At 38.3% G+C, this 10,896-nt stretch overlaps 1 long non-coding RNA gene across 1 annotated transcript; it reads right to left on the bottom strand.

The window, feature by feature from the left end:
- Window positions 1-6,427: 6,427 nt before the first annotated feature.
- On the bottom strand, window positions 6,428-7,253 carry LOC119777126. Its single transcript, XR_005279876.1, has 4 exons — window positions 7,085-7,253; window positions 6,888-7,008; window positions 6,647-6,725; window positions 6,428-6,564 (listed from the first exon to the last, which is right to left on the bottom strand). It is a non-coding gene; the product is annotated as an uncharacterized LOC119777126 (long non-coding RNA).
- Window positions 7,254-10,896: the final 3,643 nt, after the last annotated feature.

The following is a 10,896-nucleotide window of genomic DNA, read 5'->3' as shown; positions in this document are numbered from 1 at the left end:
AAACAGGGTACATTTACTTGTTTTAAGTCACTTTCTAAGTTAATATTTCTAAAATGGCTAAGATTCCTCTTCTTTGTCAAGTTTTTAAGGCTCTCATGTTTTGGTATTGTACGTTTTTATTGTTGTTTTATCCACAACATTTTAGGAGGAACAACTCTAACATATTATTTGCTTGAACAAAAAATGTATAAGAAAAAAGCAAAAACATGAGCCAGTTATCGAAAAGAAAACCTTGAGTTTAGTTCATCTTGAATTAAAATCCCCAAACCTGAAGGTGTCATGATCACTTGAAGAAATTGTGTTCACTGTGATTTCCAGCCATTAAAATGTCTAGGGCAGTGGACAGGTAAAATCAAACAAATAATAATGTGAATACACATCAGTGTGTCACATCAGCCACTTGAAAAACTCAGTACCCAGCACACAGACTTTGTAGAATCTTACCTTAATATCCCTTATGTGAGAAACAGATATTATTTATAGTTAATTCATTGTATTAAAGCATTTGTTGTTGACATGTGGCCAGGTTGTTCAGATGACTTCTCAAATCAGAGTTGTAGTTTCTTTGTGGTCATAGATTCAACATTAAACCTCTATTCAATAGTGATAATTTGAGAATTAAGACTCTCCTGTTCTCTTTTTTGTTTGTTTTTTAATAATAAATAATAATCCAAATAGCTGTCTTTATTTTTTGTGCCATTTTTATGTTGAAGTTCTTTACAAGTGGTGTAGAAAAAACACAATTTGAGTTTAATACATCTGAGTTTAAATACCAGGAAAAAAGGGCAACTTCATAAGACACAACTTATGATCCCACAACTAGTATTGATTTTAACCCTCTTTTGTCTTTAAAGTGTCAAAAACATTCAACAGGGATTTGTATCATACTAACATGTTAATGTCATATGGATGTTGTTGAAATATGAAGGAGTTTTTTTGTTCAATGGTTATTAAGGGAGAAGCTGTTATGCTGCCATCTGCTGTGTCTTCTGAGTACTGCAGTTGTTTTGTACCATTCTGAAAAACTAAATATAGCACACCCACGTTAAAACGCCTGTTCTCTTCAGATGTTACAGATTTTTCAGCAACTGTATATTTTCAGTTCACAAAAAATGAGCAACTGGTGCCGTAAAAAAAATTAACAAATAAAAATCACTATAGGAGAGGAGTTTTTAGACAGCTGGAGATAGGCACCAGGACCCAGCTTGGGATGAGAGTGACAGAAAATGGATGGATGGATAATCACATCTTTTACTTACTGACCTTTACTGGTTTGTCCATGCAACAGTCCTAGTTTTTGTCAGGAGGATTTTGCTTTACTAACACAACATTTTCACCTGACATTTATAAGCATCATTACATGCCTTTTAAAAAAGACTGATAGCTGTTTTTTGGCTGTTAGGTTTATTTGTTATGCAGTAGGCTACTTCCATAACTGACCCCGAGAAACAGAAGTGTTGGATTGACATGGCAAATTATATGATATATAATAATAACTGAAGAAATGCAATTAACTTTATTTGCATGCAGATGAAAACATTAATATTCAGAAGAGGTAGGCTGTATTATATTTAAAAAATATTTTTTCATAAATCTGACTTCAAGTCAGACATTTTTTAGTTCAGCCTGAATGTCAGGAAATGAGTCTGTTCTTCACATTCAGAGTTTTCCATACACACCCTTGGTATTTGCTGGGATAGCCTCTAAAACAGGGGTCTTCAACGTTTTCCAGGCCAAGGACCCCAGAACTGATGGCGAGATGGAGCAGGGACCCCCTAATTATATACACTATATTGCCAAAAGTATTTGCTCACCCATCCAAATTATTGGAATCAGGTGTTCCAATCACTTCCATGGCCACAGGTGTATAAATTCAAGCACCTAGGCATGCAGACTGTTTTTACAAACATTTGTGAAAGAATGGGTCGCTCTCAGGAGCTCAGTGAATTCCAGCGTGGAACTGTGATAGGATGCCACCTGTGCAACAAATCCAGTCGTGAAATGTCCTCGCTCCTAAATATTCCACAGTCAACTGTCAGCTGTATTATAAGAAAATGGAAGTGTTTGGGAACGACAGCAACTCAGCCACGAAGTGGTAGGCCACGTAAACTGACGGAGCGGGGTCAGCGGATGCTGACGCGCATAGTGCGAAGAGGTCGCCAACTTTCTGCAGAGTCAATCACTACAGACCTCCAAACTTCATGTGGCCTTCAGATTAGCTCAAGAACAGTGCGCAGAGAGCTTCATGGAATGGGTTTCCATGGGCGAGCAGCTGCATCCAAGCCATACATCACCAAGTGCAATGCAAAGCGTCGGATGCGGTGGTGTAAAGCACGCCGCCACTGGACTCTAGAGCAGTGGAGACGCGTTCTCTGGAGTGACGAATCGCGCTTCTCCATCTGGCAATCTGATGGACGGGTCTGGGTTTGGCGGTTGCCAGGAGAACGGTACTTGTCTGACTGCATTGTGCCAAGTGTAAAGTTTGGTGGAGGGGGGATTATGGTGTGGGGTTGTTTTTCAGGAGCTGGGCTTGGCCCCTTAGTTCCAGTGAAAGGAACTCTGAATGCTTCAGCATACCAAGACATTTTGGACAATTCCATGCTCCCAACTTTGTGGGAACAGTTTGGAGCTGGCCCCTTCCTCTTCCAACATGACTGTGCACCAGTGCACAAAGCAAGGTCCATAAAGACATGGATGACAGAGTCTGGTGTGGATGAACTTGACTGGCCTGCACAGAGTCCTGACCTCAACCCGATAGAACACCTTTGGGATGAATTAGAGCGGAGACTGAGAGCCAGGCCTTCTCGTCCAACATCAGTGTGCGACCTCACAAATGCGCTTCTGGAAGAATGGTCAAAAATTCCCATAAACACACTCCTAAACCTTGTGGACAGCCTTCCCAGAAGAGTTGAAGCTGTTCTAGCTGCAAAGGGTGGACCGACGTCATATTGAACCCTATGGATTAGGAACGGGATGTCACTTAAGCTCATATGTGAGTCAAGGCAGGTGAGCAAATACTTTTGGCAATATAGTGTATATTGTATGAAATTGTGTTATACCAAACTGGTCCTATAGTCACTCTATTACAGATGGAGTCATGTAATGAAAGTAATTTCTCCCTGGGATTATTAAAGTATTTCTGATTCTGATTCCTGGTTGATGGGACAGGTGTTGTGAATGAAACGGTGCCCAGCTTGAAAGAGCTCCTGTGTGTCGCTGAATGTGTGCATTGATGACTGAAAGACATCTTCTGCCTCCATTTATCTGTTCACTACAGTCTGTGGAATTCATGTTAATGTGGATTTAAAGACATTTCAATTAGTGGAAAAAATTGCAGCAGAGAATATAAAAAAAAAAGTAATCAACCAAAACTTTTGCGACCCCCATGCAGTACCTGTGGACCCCCTGTTACAGACCTCCGCTCTAGGCCAATTCCTCCCCAATGAGGTTACTAACAAATAAACAGCTGATACTGCAACAGTAAACTACTAATTCTGAAAAAAGTCAAATATATAAAAAGTTACTAAAGGAAAATAAATCTCTTAATGTCAATTTGACATAGTTTTATTTTCTCAAAACTTGCCCCCTAAAAATATAATGTCAGTTAAGGTTAAGGTAGGCTAAATTTTTTGCCAACATTTTCAGATTAAACATTAAATATTTAGCTGAGATTTATGAGTAGGTTATAACGCTTCATAACTAGAACAGAGGAAACTTTAAGGTTATAATTATTTTCAAAATACATTATATTCAATACATTTGAGCAGCTGCCAAGGCCTGAAAATGTTAGAGAAAAGCACCCTCTGGGGGTTATGTCATGTCAATAAATTTAATACTCCCAATTCTATTTTAATCTGAATGTAAAAAGGTTAAAGGTTGTCCTGCATGCTTTAGATGCATCTCTTCTTCAGCACACCAGAATCAAACGATTGCATTTCCTCCTCAGCAACCTCCTGAGTGATCAGTAAACTCGGCCTTTCAGGTTTCTCAATTCAGTTAATTTTTCCAAAGACAACTCAATCAGATCAAATACAGTCAGATTGATAAAAAGTTTTCTATCTAATGAGACCCTGCCGATTGCATTCAGTCATTGACTTTGCAGGGTTTGCTCCTCTAGAAACAGTAGACTGTTGCTTGCATAGTGTCGTTGACTCTACAGCAATCCTTCAAACCGAGCATGAATTCAGCAACAACAGAGGATTAAACCTCCAGTAGAACCAGGCTCAGTGTGAGCAGAGGAAAGCAGACATAGATAAAGAGCATAGAAGCGCTGATTCATGAATACTTTCTATGTTAAAAAAGGTAAAGTCAAACTAGCTCCGTTAGTGGCTCTTTCTAGGAAAGCAACAGTCAACCTGATGAGGTCAGACTCAGTTTTAATATCAGAAAGTATGGAAGAGAGCACATAGAATTAGTTACAGTAAAAGCTGAGCATGGAGCTAAATCCATCTCAAAAACATCCACATGTGTACAACAAGATATGTAATTGTACATCTTAATTTACTCATGTGTATCACACAAAGCTCAAATGTGTAAATTGACATTTACAAATGTGTTCACAGTTTCACACCATTCATAATATACGAGCAATAATACACTGCACATGCATGAATTGTAAATGTCAAGGTAGACGTTTGAGCTTTGTGTGATACTCATTAGTAAATTGAGATGCACAATTACATATCTTGTTGTACACATGTGGATCTTTTTGACTGAATTGACTCCATACTTTATCTTTTCTAAAACCCGTTTTATGTAATGTGAGTGTAGGATCATCAATCCATTTAAATCCTTTACCCCCTTTTCCTCTGATAGAATATAGAGTCTGAAACATTAACTAGATGGTGTCTGTTAAAAGGAGTGAGCTATGCAACCCTGAGGGACCAAGTTTGTAGTTTAAAGAAGGAAAAATCATCTTTGGACAAAGTTTGGTTTGAATGAAGCAAAACTGTTTGCCTTTGGGTTCATTAAACATTTAGTTCCTACTATCTTCCTTTAGTTTTATTTTAACATTCATCTTTAATTATCCTCCCATTTCTGTTTGTTGTTCTTTGTAAGGCTTAGTGTTGATGTGTCCTGTCTGCTTTGCTGCTTAACTCCCAGATTGTCTATAAGGTCATTAAAATCAGAAGAACTGCAGGAGGAACGTCTCACTGTCCTTTTGTAGAGCTAATTAGTTCCGACACTGCAAGGTGACAAGAACAATTGTTCTGTTAACATGTTGTCAGGTCAGACCCCCCAACAGAGAAACAATAATAACCACCTATCTGCCAAAGCGCTGTACTATAGTAATATTAAACTCTTGCTCCAGTTGACTTCACTTTAGTTTATTTATAAAGAACCAATTTACAACCACTTATTCCAAGACACTTTACAAATAAAGACAAAAAGATCCTGTTCACATGACTTCAATCAAACCTTTATTATAGTGAGAAATAACATGTGAAGATAGAACAGGAAGCATCCTTCAACAGAAACAGACCCAGTAGGGGGATTTATTATAATTCTGCTTGTAAAATAGAAACAAGTCCCAGCAAATGTCATCTGAAGGCAATTTACATGACAACTTTAATACAAAAACATGTAACAGAAAACAACAGAAACACAGAATCAATTTGAAACACAAACATGCAGTCCAGCCCAATCCTATTTACAACATGGTAAAAATAAGTTCAGCTTATTATGGCGTTTAGAGAAATGTCTTCAATCTGAGGAAGCTCAGCCAATCACATCCAGTCGTTAATTTCACAGCAGTCCTTCCTCCTGAGCAGTGAAATGGTGACAGTAGAGAGGAAAAGCAGCTTTAAGCAGGAAGGAACCTCCAGCAGCTCCATGTCAGCGCCCATCTACTGCGGCTGAGCGGGTCTTTAACAGGACAGCAGACGTCCAACAGACACAGAGGCGCCGGTCCAGGGAGCAGCTGACCTTATCTGGAAAAGAACAGGAGTTAGTGAACGAACACGCTAGTCTGTGACATTTAAACACATAAACACTGGGAGAGGTGGAACTTTGACCAAGAGAAGAGGGAAACACACAGGGAGAAGCTAAAGTTAACAGAAGCCATAACTGTAGAGAATGGATGCTTGGAGAAAATGCCTGAAAATGCTGCAAGTCTTCAGTCGGTCGTTTCTCTGCTTTAAAAAAACCTTTAAAGATCAACCAGGGGGAAATTCTCCCATATTGGATCAGAAGCTGCTTCCTAACTCTTTATCTGTGGTCTAATGGAAAAGTCAGAACTTCTGGTTCTGCTAAATTTTGATTACAGAGATTCAAGCGGAGGTGAACAATTAATGATGGAAAGATAAAGGTTAAAGGTCAGACCACCTTGATGGGATGGTTGTATCTTTTAAATCTGGATCTGTTTTTAATATCTCCACCAATACTGATGAACATCTGGAAGCAATAAAGGTTCGTAATCTTCTCTTACTGGCTGTAGCAGACTGATGGTTTAGCTGCAGGGTCGTCAACGTTTTTCAGTCCAGGACTCCAGCATGTTGGAGAGAAATAGAGGAGCCATGTTTCTCCTCCTTAGCGGCCTCTGTGCTCCGTCCTCTTCTTCAGCTCCTTCATCAATGAAGCAAAGCGTTCTCAGAGTCTGAAACTGTCTGCATGTGATGCCTCTCTAGTCAGATAACAACCAACATACCTCCAAACACGTGTGGATGGACTCTGTTCCAATGTGATCCGGCTGCTAGAACACTGCTTCCATGTTCAACCTGCTTTCCCTGCAAAAAGAAGACAAATTAATTTCCTGGAAACCAAGTTTAAATCTGGGCAGGATGTTGTTTTCATCATAATCTTGGTCTTTCTGTGTTTCAGTGACTGTTAGCTTTTAATCAGGCCTGGGAAGTTTGAGTTGTGGGTTTGTGGTGTTTATAAAGTCTTACTCCGTGTGTTTTCTGTTCCAGTCTTTCTCTGTGCCGTCCTCAGGTGGGGACTGGGAAGCTCCTCACCATCCTGGATGTCCCGGTTCCTCACAGAAGTTCTGCTTTTGGACGTCCACAGTGTCTGAACATACATGAAAAACTAAGTGAGGCCACCTGAAATGTTTCTATTTAAAAGATGGATTATTGTTGCTCCTTACTGAACATGCTCTCACTCTTTGTAAAGGTCAGCAGCCCAGATGATCCTCCTCTGGTTTGGTCGCTGCAGATCTCATCAGCATCTTCTGATGGCCCAAAGCTTGGAGAGGCTCGGTCCAACATGGGATTCAAAAAACACAGAAGAGATCCGCTGCAGTCAGAACAGGCCTAGATCATATGGAGAATATTTCTGCAGAGGATTCTTTTCCCTCAAAGTAGGCCTGAAAACTACCTGACCAGAGGAACATCTAGAAATAGACCAAGTCGCATCTGAAAGCTGTTTCTAACAGTCGGCTCCTCTCACAACCCAAATCCCTACATCAGTCCTGTCCTCTGTCTCAAACTGCTCTGAAATCAGTATGTCCCTCCAAGCATGGTCTCTTTACCTTCTCAGCAAGATCCCAGAGACCAGTTGTGCCAAGCTGTGCCACTGTTCCATTCTAGATCCAGTTTGTCCCCAGCAGCATCGTCCTACTCTAGATAATCTGTCTCCACTACAGCCTTGGCCCTCTGCCTATAGACTTTAGGTGACCTCAACTCCATTTTTAGACCTTGAAGATTTTAGTTTGACCTCCTGCGTTGTCCTCAGCAGTGATGTCCAGCTGCTCCTTGGATTGGTTTGCCTCCTTGTGGTTCATCCGTTTTCAACCAGGATTTATTTTTTGTCTTTTGGTGTTTTTATTTTTTGTTCATTTGCCTCCATGCTGTGTTTCTTCTTTTCAAACCTTGTTCTTTTATCAATCCTTTGTTTGTGTTGCCTTCTGTTAGCTGGCAGACTGTCCAGCTCTGACATTAGATTTAGAGCATGCTAGATTATGTCTGCCTTAACCAGCTCTCATGTTCCACACCTTTTTTTAAATTGTTGTCATGTCCTCAGTGCCTGCTCAGATGTCAGTGCTAAACGAAATTCTTAACATCTAAAACTTAAATCAAAATCTAGCAGCGGGGTAAATAAAAGCCACGGTGCAAGACGCTACCTAAGGCATCCCTAGACCTGCCAGAATTCCTCATCCTAAACATCCCTCTCACGACAAAGCCTCTTCCAGGGAAACTCCTCTTCCTCATCTTCCTCTCTTCTCCTCCTCCTGGAGACGCGGTCTTCTTGCCACTCCAGGGACTCCTCTGGCTCTTCGTGGTTCCATGGGAGTCTGAAGTCGGGCGGAATCCTCTGGGTGAACCGAAGATGTGGGGGATGGTGGTCATCGTCTTGATCATCTTCTTCCTCAGAGCTTGTGGTATCATACCCGTAGGAGTCACTAGACACCTCAAGAGACTCACCAGAAAAAGACCTGACATAATCAAATTCAACATCTTCCCCCTCAAAAGACTGCACCTCAGCCTGCTCATACTGGTCCACCACTACTCCTTCGACTTCTACCTCCTCATACTCAACCACTATTTCTTCGACTTCTATCTCATTGTGAAGGGGGTACGGTTCGGTGATGACAATATAAAAAACATTTACATTACCCGGATCCTCTATCAAGAACCAGGGCTCTGGTTCAGGATCAGCTGGAAGCGCGACGTCTGGAACTGTGAGGGAAAAAAAATCATTAGACCAGGAAAATTAATTAAGGAAAATTAAATGAAAAAGACTAAATTCTTTATTTTAGGTTTCTGGGTGTGCCTGTGTGAGTTTTTCAGGTTTAAGTAGATCTAATCAATAAGACATATAAACAATGTTAACGGTTTGGTTAGTGTTAAAATAAATAATAATAATATATATGTATATATGTGTGTATATGATTGTGTTGCCCTGTCTCGGCATAAGCCTGAGGACTGATTGTTGTAAATGGGGACATTTTGCTGGTCCTCGCCAGCTATCTTGCTGGTGGCTAAGTTTATAACAAAAAAAACTCCCATTATCCTTTAAATCACAAGACTACAATTAAATTGTACGTTTATTTTAATGTAAATGTTTATTTCATTGAATTTTACTGTCAGAAAGTTATCAAAACAAACAAGATTAGCTCTAAATGGTCCATTTATTTAGTTTATTTCTACCACGTCCCCTGCTATTAAACTGTGCTCCCACTAGGGGCCACATATCTTCCTTTGGGAGCTACAGACATTTAGATTAGTTCAGATTAAAGAACATTTGAAGATGTCGGTAAAAAACTTTTTTCATTAAACACAGACAACCAAATTAGAAATAGTTTTGAACTATTAGATACATCTCTTTACCAGAAAAAAATTGTATTAGCTGATTTGGTAATATAATCATACATCTTTGAAGTTCATTTACTCTAAAAAGAAAATTAACTCTAAAACTAACCCTAACCCTAATTAAGAGAAATAAAGGCTTAATAACATCAAGCTTTAAAGTTCAGATCTATAATTTCTCAGAATCAGAATCTCAGCTTATCAGACCCTTCCTCAGTGCATCCTAGAGTAGAAATAAAGACCTTAATTAACACACAAGAAAGCTCAGAGCAGAAATGGACATTAGCAAACTTAATGCCAAAATATTTAGAAGATTTATTTTTCTAAAAGAAAGGGGATCCTATACAGAACATTTCATGGTTCAGAAGAAACCATCCAGTGTTCAATGTTTAGAAAATGATAGAGTCCTCTATGAACAAACTATTATTACTGATGATAGATGGGATTAAATTATTTACTTTCAACTGATCCAAACAAGGGCTGCAGGAAAACATTTAAATAATATATTGTTCTAAACTCATGTTTTAATTCTACCTTCTCACTGTAAAATAAACATATCATCCTTCTTTCCTAAACTCTTAATTAAACATTTATTCTTTATTTCTTTATCCTTATTATAAACTCAGTCAATTTCTAAACATGTTACAGCCAAAAAATTTAAAGGACCTGATTTTTGTTTGATGAAAACAAAGGCTTAAAACAAATAAATGATCATGTATAGGGTTTTATTAAAATTAATAGTGTTAGTTAGTTGCTTAGTAGTTGCCTTTAAAAACATGATTTCAAAATCACCTTGTTTTTCAAGGATTGGATACCAAACTCGCCAAAAATGATCCTCTGAGACCAGAAACTTTTCAAATCTCTCAAACATTTTCTAACACCTTTGACCTTCCATTAAAGTTAAAAATCTATTCCACCTGAAGAAGTCCTAAAGTTCATTCAACTAAGGTATCCATGGAGACCAATATGTTTACTACAGCATGTTTTAAAAAAGGCCTTCCTTTTCAAATTCCAATATATTCAATGAATCCATTTTATCCTAAAATTATTTATTTTCTATTTTTTCATCCATTTCCACATTAAATTCATTATAGATTATTTTCTCAAACCAAACTTTGTTTCTGTTTTACATCTTTGCATCTCTGTTATCATTCCTCCCATTTCTAATCAATAAAAATCTATTTAATACATAATAATACCCCTTAAAAACATCATGTCCTAAACACATTTACTAAACTAAACAACTTGAAAATCTTCATCTCATTTTTTTTTTTCCCCAGCTAAAATTCAGTCAACTTCCAAAATACAACTTTTGGCTTGATAATATATTATGTTAAATGTCCTTCAAATGTCTCTTTGTTTAATTTCTTTATTCGATGTATTTTCATTCATTTCCATAAAGAGCTAACATATTTTCAGGGCATTTTTTTTTTAAATAACAGACCTAGCTTAATCTAGTTTTCAAACATTTCACATAAAATTCAACAAAGGTTTTTATCTGAAACAAAAACAGTTTTTTTCAAATAATTAAATGGCTGTTAACATTCCTGACAAATTCAGTCGACTAAAAACACATTTAATCTCTGAGATGTCAAAGATGCTAGATGCTAAGCTAGCTGTCACAACTTCATGGAAAAACTCCAAAATAATC

Source organism: Cyprinodon tularosa, unplaced genomic scaffold (assembly GCF_016077235.1).
Source record: "Cyprinodon tularosa strain WSP-4 unplaced genomic scaffold, ASM1607723v1 ctg98, whole genome shotgun sequence".
NCBI lineage: Eukaryota > Metazoa > Chordata > Actinopteri > Cyprinodontiformes > Cyprinodontidae > Cyprinodon > Cyprinodon tularosa.
This window is presented reverse-complemented; position numbering and strand designations above follow the sequence as displayed.